Genomic DNA, 11756 nt, shown 5'->3' on the forward strand with positions numbered 1-11756 from the left:
GGAGCGATGCCTTCCTCATTGCACCAAAAATTGAAGTTAGTAACAGAGGGATGCTTAATAACCATCAATGCGGAGGAGGACATCATAGCGACAGTCACCAGCAAGGTTCCTTATGTCGACACAAGTGAAGAGGCTATCGAGTGTTCTTTTTGCTCTTTAGAAATCATTAATGTCACCTTCATTTTGAAAGGAAATAAGATGCCAGTACCCAAAATGTCTAGAGCCACTAGGATAGCCTGCAAATAATTATGGGGAAAGGAGCATTGCCAGGAAAAGGACTAGGAAAACAATTGCAAGGTGGGATTCAGATCCCAAAACTGGTTGAGAAGAATGATCGTTTTGGCTTGGGCTTCAAGCCAGACCACAAGCACAAGAGGCAGGAAATTGAAAAGCGCCAAGCGAGACGAAAGGCACGTTTGAATGGAGGAGAAGTGGAGTGGGAACCGATGACATTCCCACCTATATCCAAATCCTTTAAGTCGGGAGGATTACTGATAGAAGAAAGTCATCAAGTTAATGCTGTACACAATGAGGGATCGGAGCAAGGAAGCCTCGAGGGCATTCGCCCTTACGAACCGGGGAGCTCTCTGAATAATTGGACTGTGGAGGACCTTCCTATAGTCTTTAGAAATTTTTCAGAGTAATTCTCGAAACATGCATGTTACTCTAGGGCCTAGGAGTAGTAGGATTACGTTTGTGAAAATAGGCCTATGTTCATCTATAATTATTTCAATAAAACATAAATTTTATCAATTTAAAACGAGTATTGTTTCATTTTTATCGACCAATATTCCTTTGAATTCTGGACATTCTTATTCTTTTATTCATAGCACATAAACAATCATTTTTAGATTCATTCATTCTTTGTATATTCTTTCATACCTCCACAGGTCCTTAGATATCAATGATATGAGCACTGATATTGTAACTCCTGATTTCTCTTGCGAGCAAGACATGTGTTTAGAGGAACCTCAGGATTTTGAAGATGTTCAAGATTGTGACGTATCTCTCGATCTGTTAAGAATGGTAAGTAGGAGGAGAAACAAATCATGCCACATGAGAAAGAGGCAATAGAGAATATAGCCCTAGAGGAAAGGAAGGAGTTGAAAATTGGAACCCTGATTACCGAGGACACAAGGCATGATCTGGTTGAGTTGCTTCGAGAGGTCAAGAATATCTTCGCCTGGTCATATCAGGATATGCCCGGATTGAGTACCGATATTGTAGTACATCGTCTTCTAATAAGACAGGATTGTAAGCCAGTCCAACAGAAGCTGCGAAGAATGAGGCAGATATTGTTCTGAAAATAAAGGATGAAGTCAAGAAGCAGTTCGATGCAGGATTCTTGCAAGAAGTAAAATACTCCGAATGGGTAGCTAACATTGTACCAGTTTCTAAGAAAGATAGGAAGGTACGAATGTGTGTTGATTACAGAGATTTAAATAAAGCTAGCCCCAAAGATAATTTCCCTCTGCCACACATAGACACTTTGGTGGACAATACAGCAGGATATTCGTTGTTTTCCTTCATGGATGGTTTCTCAGGATATAATCAGATAAAGATGCATCCAGAGGACATGGATAAAACCACCTTCATAACCTTATGGGGTACCTTTTGCTACAAAGTAATGTCGTTTGGACTAAAGAACGCGGGTGCAACATACCAATGGGCCATGGTAAACTTATTCCATGACATGATGCATAAGGATATTGAGGTATACGTTGATGATATGATTGCCAAGTCGCATACAGAAAAAGAGCACATTGAGGTCTTGAGAAGATTGTTCTTGAGATTGAGAAAATTTCAGTTGAAGCTCAATCCAGCAAAGTGTACCTTCGGAGCCAGATCGGGAAAGTTATTAGGCTTCGTGGTTAGTGAAAAGGGAATTGAAGTCGACTCAGACAAGGTCAGAGCTATACGAGAGCTACCTCCACCACGCACTCAGAAGAAAGTTCGAGGATTCCTAGGAAGATTGAATTACATCGCTCGGTTCATTTCACAACTGACCGAGAAATGCGATTTATCTTTCGTCTCCTCGGAAAGCACAATCAGGGTACTTGGGATGAGGAGTGCCAGAATGCTTTTGAAAAGGTCAAGCAGTATTTGTTGAATGCTCCGGTATTATCTCCACCAAGCCCAGATAAACCGTTGATACTGTACTTGTCAGTGTTTAGTAATTCCATGGGATGTGTGCTTGGCCAGCATAATGAGTCAGGGAAAAAGGAGAAGGCAATTTATTATCTCAGTAAGAAATTCACTGACTGTGAGATGAGATATCCACCGATTGAAAAGTTGTGCTGTGCGCTAATTTGGACAACTCAGAGATTAAGACAGTACATGCTATACCATACCACTTGGCTCATCTCAAAACTTGATCCATTGAAATATATGATGGAGTCAACGGCTCTAAATGGGAGAATGGAGAGATGGAAAATTTTGCTTTCAGAGTTTGTTATAGTCTACATAAGTCAGAAGGCTATAAAAGGAAGTGTAGTAGCAGACTTTTTGGCCAGTAGGGCTCTAGAGGATTATGAGCCATTGAACTTTGATTTTCCAAATGAGGAGTTAATGTGCATAGCAATGACCGAGGATTCTCCTTGGAAGTTAAATTTTGATGGAGCTTCTAATGCAGTCGAAAATGGAATTGGGGTAGTCTTGGTATCCCCGAATGGCGATCATTACCCTTTCACGTGCAAGTTGGACTTTGATTGCACGAACAATATGGCTGAGTATGAAGCATGTATCATGGGACTTCAAGCAGCTAGAGAGCGAGGTATAAAAACCATAGAAGTATATGGAGATTCTGCATTGGTAGTTTATCAGATTAGAGGTGAATGGGAGACAAGGGACCCTAAATTGATTAATTATCGAAAGGTAGTTTTGGGGTTACTTTAGGAGTTTGATGACATCACCTTCAATTATCTCCCACGAGACGAAAATTAGATGGCAGATGCTTTAGCAATCTTGGCCTCAATGATCAGGGCAAATAAAGAGGAAGAGATAAAACCAATTCAAATGAGTGTCTACGAGGCTCCAGCTCATTGTTGTAACATTGAGAAGAAAGGAAATGACAGTAACCCCTGGTATCAAGATATATTGCGATATGTGAGAGATCGTAAATACCCTAAATAGGCCAGCGAAAATGACAAACGAACTTTGAGGAGGTTAGCTTGCGACTATGTCTTAGACGGAGATATCCTGTACAAGAGACGGAAAGACCAAGTACTTTTGAGATGTGTTGATACTGTGGAAGCTAAGCTAATTTTAGAAGAAGTTCATGAAGGTGTATGTGGGACGCATGCAAATGGGTTCACTATGGCAAGGCAAATCATGAGGTTTGGCTATTATTGGGCCACTATAGAAGGGGACTGTATCAACTATACCAAGCAATGCCATAAGTGTCAGATTTATGGGGACAAAATTCATGTTCCACCTTCACCTTTGCATGTTATGACTTCTCCATGGCCCTTTGCCATGTGGGGCATGGATGTTATTGGATCAATATCACCGAAAGCTTCGAATGGACATCGGTTTATCTTCGTGGTAATTGATTACTTTACAAAGTGGGTAGAGGCTGCCTCTTATGCGAATGTTACTAAGTCAGCTGTGAGTCGATTCTTGAAGAAAGAGATCATTTGTTGGTATGGGATGCCTGAAAAGATCATATCTGACAATGCATTGAACTTAAACAACAAAACGATAGCAGAGGTTTGTGACCAGTTCAAGATCAAACATCACAATTCTTCTCCCTATCGTCCAAAAATGAATGGGCCAGTGGAGGCCGCTAACAAGAACATTAAAAAAATAGTGGGGAAGATGACCGAGACTTATAGAGATTGGCATGAGAAATTACCGTTTGCACTCCTTGCCTATCGGACATCTGTCAGAACCACTACTGGGGCAACTCCATTCTCGCTAGTTTATGGGATGGAAGCAGTATTACCTATTGAAGTAGAAATACCTTCTCTTCGAATTTTGACGGAAGTAAGGTTAGATGAAGCTGAGTGGGTTCATTCCCGATATGACCAGCTAAACTTAATTGAGGAAAAGAGGCTAAGAGCCATCCGTCATGGCCAGATGTATCAGAAGCGAATAATGTAAGCTTATGATAAGAAAGTTCTACCAATAGAGTTTCACGAGGGAGACCTTGTGCTGAAAAAGATCCTTCCCATTCAAAAGGACTTTAGGGGAAAATGGATGCCGAATTGGGAGGGACCGTATGTCGTGAAGCAAGTTTTCTCTGGTGGTGCATTGATCCTAACGGAAATGGACTGGAAAAGTTTACCTAATCCAGTGAATTCAGACTCAGTTAAAAAATACTTTGTCTAAAGAGGGAAAATCCAAGTTGAAAACCCGCAAAGGGCGCCTTGAGATTTCAAAAAAAAAAAGGAGAGGCCAAGGTGAAAACCCGCAAAGGGCATCTTGTGACCAAAGGGGTTTTGAATTGAAAACCTGAAAGGGCAGGTCAAATTTTGAAAAGTACAAGGTGATCTTGCTATATTTAATCCAGCAAAAAAGCGAAGCACATTACATATTGGGGCATCAGCAAAATACTTTGGATCTTTTAAACACATGTTGAACTCAAGAAAGACTTCATGGAGCTGGTGTATAGACACTCAAGCGGTGATATCTTGGGCACCTAACTTTTATCCTGCTTGCTATCTTTAGATTCTATTTCTTCTTAAAGATAGGCTTTCAAATTAATTTCATTTGTATCTTTTCAATAATTTATTCTAATCCAATAAAGTTTATTCATCTTCCATTATTCTTTAAGTATGTTGCATTGAAATAATGATAGATGAACTAAATATGTTCACAAATGAAGTTTTGGGCATTACTCTGAAATTTCTAGATGATACAAGAAACTAAAACAGGACAATTGTTCGAGAAATTCACGTAAGTAAAGGATGAAGGAACTCGAGGAATTTCTTCCAATCTAAAAGGAAAATAGACAAAACCAATGATTCAATTTTAAGGAAAGATTATGGATAGTAGCATTGGAGGAAGGGAACAGCCTACAAGCTGAGCAAGAATGATACTTTACAAAAGAAGGAATGAGTGATGACGTCTAGGATAAGGGTCATGTGCACAACATTTTGCATCATAACATGTTTAATTAGGAACATTCGACTCACTTCGAGCATAGCATCCTAATTATCAGGCATAATCATTCTACAGGATGGCGCGCTTTAATCCCCTAAACAGTAGGGTAATAGGCCGCAGCATAGTAGATCTTACCTTCAGATGTTTATGCTGAAGCAGATCCAAGATGATTTGGCATCCTTGTGCTTACAAGGAGCGAATCGAAGACATAGCTGATTTGGCTTTCACGTGTTTACGATGAAGCAAATCTAAAATGATTTGGCATCTCTGTATTGGCAGAGAGCAAATCGAAGTCTGGCATCTCCACTTCTACGAAGGGCAGACACATAGCAGATCTGGCCTTCAGATGATTAGATTGAAGCAAGATCCAAGATGATTTGGCATCCTTGTGCTTACAAGGAGCAAATCAAAGACATAGCTGATTTGGCTTTCACGTGTTTACGATGAAGCAAATCTAAGATGATTTGGCATCTCTGTATTGTCAGAGAGTAAATCAAAGTCTAGCATCTCCACTTCAACGGGGAGCAGATACATAGCAGATCTCACCTTCAGATGTTTATACTAAAGCAGATCCAAGATGATTTAGCATCTTTGTGCTTACAAGGAGCAAATCGAAGACATAGCTGATTTGGCTTTCACGTGTTTACGATGAAGCAAATCTTAGATGATTTGACATCTCTGTATTGTCAGAGAACAAATCAAAAAAGCAGATTTTGCGTCTTTTTGAGCAGATCGAAGATATCAACATGATGGTCATAAGTTTACAAGAAGCAGATTGAAGATCATGATTTGATAAGACTGGTCAAATTTGGTCTGTCTAAATCTTTGCTCAATTCCCGTTACACAGCAATGAGCAAAGAGGGGCAGTTGTAATAGCCCAAATTTGACTGGGCTTAAATAAAACCAAATGAAATAAATAAATGAATAAATGTTTATTTATTTAACAGTCCATATAAAGTCCTTACAAGAGCCCAAACACAAGCCCAAATAGTTCAGACCCGTTAAAGCAAACCTGAGACTACCCAGCAGACCCATTTACACCCTTAACCCAAACAGAATACCAATAAACCAAACCCAAATCAAAAACGGCCCAAAAGCCCAAGTGACTTTAGGGAAACAGGAAACCCTAGGGTATCCTGAAGACTACAGTGCCGCAGCAGCTTCTGGAAGCCTCGGGGAGCATCTATTCAACTCCCCAAATCGAGGCCATCAATGCACACTGACGCACCATCAATGCGTTGTCCAGTGGCTTGTCCCTCTCACAACCGTCCAGCACCGTGATCTCAAGCCTCATCTCCGACCTTGGTACCTCCATTGACGCCAAGATCTCCGCAAAAGAGACTCTTTCGTGGTCATATGGATATCTGCCGAGGTTTGAATCCATGACAGCAAGCCAGGTCACCGAAATCTTTGCAAGTTACCTGCAAGAAAAGGAAACACAGCAAATACGAAAAAACAAAAAAGGAAACTAAAATAAAAGGATTTCAGCAGATCACAATCAAAGATATGGTAGATACAGCGGACAAGAAATGGAAAGAAATCTTCGATTTCTTTCCCAGTTTATGTAATAATAGTAGTGGCTATAAAAGCCCGAATCAAAACAGTGTAAAAGGACCCTTCTTTTTTTTTGGAAGAAAGAAATATACTCACAGACATTCATTCAAAAAAATACCAACAGTCTCTCAAAAGGTGATTTAATCGCATATCTCATGCTTTATTTTGAACATATATGAACTGTTCTATCATATACAAGTAAGGATCTAAGGGAAAAGAGGTCACCTGTGGAAGGACGAAGGTTTTTAAGCCTTCAGACCACCGTGTACGATGGAGCGTGAGGCGCGTGTGCAAGCACTGCACCGTGGCCTGAGGCCAGGGCTGGGGACCTCTTTCTTCCCTTCTGCAGAGCATTTCAGGATTTTTTTTAGGGCTGGTGTTAAAATGATTTTTTAAGCTGCGAAATTGGCTTATATAGCCTCTTCGAAACGACGTCGTTTCTGCTTAACTTAATAAGCTCAAAACGATGTTGTATTAAGCCATAGGATCCGCGCGTTGACCCGATTACCTGGGGAGGATCCGCGTGTCTTTTAGAATTGGGTTAATTACCCAATCAGTCCCTCCACCCTTTTTGTGTTTGCGATTAAGTTTTTTTTATTTATGATTTAACCCTAATGTTTTTGTCTCGGTTGTGATTTAATCCCTGAAGTAGCTACTTCAAGTCTAAGTTTAAAACGCAGTCGTTTTGGGAATAGGGAAATTTTCCCAATGAGTCCCTTTTGTTTTGCGCGTGTTTTAATTAAGGCCTTAATTTAGTTTTATTTATTTTAAATTCGCCCCATAATTTTACTGAACTTTAAATTTAGTCCTATATTTATTTTTTATTTTTTTTATTATATATATATTTATATATTGTTATTTGTCCTTTTTTTTACCTTACTTTTACATTATACATTATAATATGATTTTATTATATTATTATTTATTATATATTATTTTTCACAAATTATTATTATTTTACATCATTATTTTATATTATTATAGTATATATTTATTAATTATTTATATTTTGTTCTTACATATATATTTTCGTTATTTTATATTATATATTATATTTCTTATTTCCTATATATTTAAATTATATTTTATTATATAACATTTATTGTATTTTTATATTACTTATTTTTATATTATCTATTATATTATTTATATTTATATCATTCATTACATTATTTAAAATTTGAAATTTGTAAACTAAATTATATTTTTAACTCATATTATACACATATTAAATTATTAATTATTTATTTATTATGTATTATTTTAAGATGATATTTTATATTATGTGTTATTTTATAAATTCTTTTACATACTTTTATTTTATATATATTTTTAAACCCAATATATTTTATATATAATTATTATTCTTTTATAAATATTTTGTTATTATGTTTTATATATTATATAGCAAATACTATTTTAAGATTATTATTAAATATTATGTCTTTATTTGTATTATATGTATATTTTGTTAACAATAACTCATTTCATTTTATATATATATATATATATATATATATATATATATATATATATATTGCATATATCATATGTTATATGTTATTTTATATTTATTATTTGATATTACATTTCATGAACATGTACATTGATATTGTATTACTTTTTTTGTATGTCATGCATTATTTAATTATTACTTTATATGTTTGTATGCGTTTTGTTTATTCATTCTCAATACATGCTATATATATATATATATATATATATATATATATATCTTTGTATGCATATTGTTAATATTTGCTATATATATTATTTTTATATGTATGTATTTAATGCACGATCTTTATATTATTGCCATCATTTTGTTTAAGTGCATGTATTATTTACCTACTGCAATAATATGCTACTATGTATGATTTATAATACAATACAATTCCTCACGCATCATTTTTTAAAAAAAGAATAAGGCTCCAAAGTTTTCAAAAAAATATAAAGGCAATGCTTGGTGTTTGGAAATTTCGAGAAAGTAGTGCCTTAACTTATTGGGTTGCGACTTTTCTCATTGAGTTCGAATAATCAAGTACCCTTCTAAGTTTTTAACGGTTTTCAAAATGTGAGCAACTGTCTTGGAATTGCAAAGCAATATGTCCTAACTTACTGGATGTAGCGTCTTGTTGTTTCGAGATAGGGATTTCTAAAAAGCTAACTTAGTGTCAATACTTTGATACGAGTGAACTCCAATTTACAAAAATCAAAAATATTTTAAAGAGGATTACATCTTAAAAATTTTAAATTTCCGACATTAAAGACACTTGATAATCAATTAGGTACCAATTTTTTGGGCGTTACGAGGGTGCTAACCCTTCCTCGTACGTAACCGACTCCCGAATCCGTTTTCTCAACTTTCGTAGACCAAAATTAATGTTTTAAAACAAAAAATTTTATAAGGTGATCCAATCACACCTAAAAAGATTGGTGGCGACTCCCGTTTTCGTTTTTTTTTAAACTCGATTTCCATTTTCCTAATTCTACGATTTAAAAATGGTTTCGGCAGGTATGTTTGTCGTAGTTGTGGATATAGTTAAATGGATGTTGATTTGGTTAGTTATCAATGTTTGAAAGTTTTGGTATATGGATTTGGTATATTTGTATATGGAATTTAATAGTTGAATTGGTCGATGATATATATATAGCTTGATATATGATTGATTTGGCATGTTTTTGGTTGCCTAAAAATGTAATGAAATGGTGCTATTTTGGGTTGATTTCTATGCTTGTGGATAGGGTGGCAAATTGGCTTTACAAATAGCCTATCTTTGTTCACACGAGCAGAGACACGGGCGTGTGTCTCAGCCGTGTGCAACAAACGGTCATGTTACACGGCCGTGTGTCCCTTGGGGTAGCCCTATGAATTAAGTCAATATACCCTATAGGTTTGACACGGGCTGGACACACTGGCGTGTCTATTGGCCATGTGTGTCATACGGACTCACACGTGGGCGTGTGACTGACCGTGTGACATACGTCAGTATACCCCCTAAATGGCACATGGCCTAGCACACGGGCGTGTGTAGCCATTTCAAAGGGTACACGGGCCAGACACACGGGCGTGTGATCGGCCGTGTGATCCAAGTCAGTAACCTCCCTAGTTTTCCCACGGCCATGGCACACAGGCGTGCCTCCAACCGTGTGTTGCAAGTCAGTATGTATGCCCTGTTTTCACACGGCCTGTGACACGGGCATGTCTGATAGCCGTGCGAGGCACACGGTTTGTTCACACGGGCATGTGACCCTATCATTAAAGAAAATTTTCTAAGTTTCTTAAATTTTATAAATGTTATCGATTTAGTCCTGAACCTCGTTTAAGCATGTTTTAAGGTCTCATGGGACCTTATAAGGGACAATGTGATTAATATGAATCGATTGTGAGTATGAATGAATATGTTATGTATGTGAACGATGTCTATTGATCGGTCATTCCTTGTAACCCTATTCTGGTAACGGATATGGGTTAGGGGTGTTACAATTAATCTAACACAATTACATTATCTTGATTAAAATCGTATTTTGAAATCGTGCATTTGAGATTTATTTATTTAGTTTGCTTAGTTTAAAATGTTAGTTTTTAATCACCCTCTTCAAAAAAAATATTTTTCTTCACCAAAATGTTTTAAATAGCATTCATAAATAATTCTTTTCATAGTTCTTGTGGGTATGATAACTCGACATTTACTTGTCACTTTATTACTTGTTGCGATTGTGTACACTTGCACATTTCTGTTGTTCCAATGATACATAAAAATTATTTCTCTATTCATCATTTTCATTTATTTAATGCTGTCATGTTGAGCTAGTGGAGGGACCAATTGGACATATATAATTATGGTTTAAATAATTAGTAAGAAAATATCAAAGCCACTGATCCATCTAGATCACAATTCTACTCGACGTCCAACTACAGATGAAAAGAAAATATTATTATATTTTTTTATTTTATTAATATCATTATTAAGTTGTTGAAATTTATTTAGTATTTTTATTGTGTTTTGTGTTTATATAATTAGGACGAAGATATTCACAATTTAAGTACAACAGCACCATGCATTATAGAACGGTACTTAAACGAGGCAAAATTCTTACATCCGTCCCCTATGCTCGATGGGACTAAATTGGAGCATGCACTTATCAGTGCTTAACTAGAGAGAGGGAGATCCGAAACACACACATTCCATCTACCATGCAGTGAGTGTACTATTACACTCGAGGGTATGGCATTACAACTCGATCTACTGATTAAAAGGGTAGTCATTATAGGTGTAGTGCACATTGAGGATTGGGGGCCAATTTTCTAGCAGCTATTGGGTAAGGTGTCTGACAAGTTTAGTTGTGGCTAGATAAATATAAAATGGCTAGAAAATAATTTCTCACATCTCAATGATTATTCAAGCGAGGTGAAAAGACAACAGTTCCTTCGATCATTTATACTGAGGTTGATTGGAGGCTTCTAATGCTAGATAAATCTCGAACTAAGGTACATTTAAGGTTGCTCCTACAACTAATTGACCTAAAAGAAGTTAGGGAGCTTAGTTGGAGATCAGCTGTCTTAGCTACATTGTATCAAAAGATGTGTTGGGCCACAAAAGCTCCAAAAGTTAAAATTGATGAATATATACTCCTTCAGTCACGGGCATGGTATCATGTACCATTTTTATGTTCTAGAGTAAACTTCCCTTACTAATTTTCACTTGTAATAATGTAATATTCATTTAATAATATAGTTATCATATTATTTTATTTTTTATTAAATTTTTTAAATGACATATTATTTGAACAGGTGGAACAATGACGAGAGTCATGTGGGTATATCAAATAACCTTGAAGATATTTGATTATTGTTAGATCAACAGTCAGAAGTTGAGGTTAATTTTTGAATTTTCATTTACATAATAATTATACATGCATTTAATATGTATTATTAGGTATTTAATGAAATTTATAATTTCAGATTGCAATTTGAATAGATGTCATACTCTGATCCAAGAATGAAAAAATGCATCCCAATTGAATTTCTGATAAATCGTAATATCTGGCACGTCATACTGTCATTGATAGTTTTTGCAACAATTAATATGTATGAA

The sequence above is a fragment of the Gossypium arboreum genome, chromosome 13 (assembly GCF_025698485.1).
Source record: "Gossypium arboreum isolate Shixiya-1 chromosome 13, ASM2569848v2, whole genome shotgun sequence".
NCBI lineage: Eukaryota > Viridiplantae > Streptophyta > Magnoliopsida > Malvales > Malvaceae > Gossypium > Gossypium arboreum.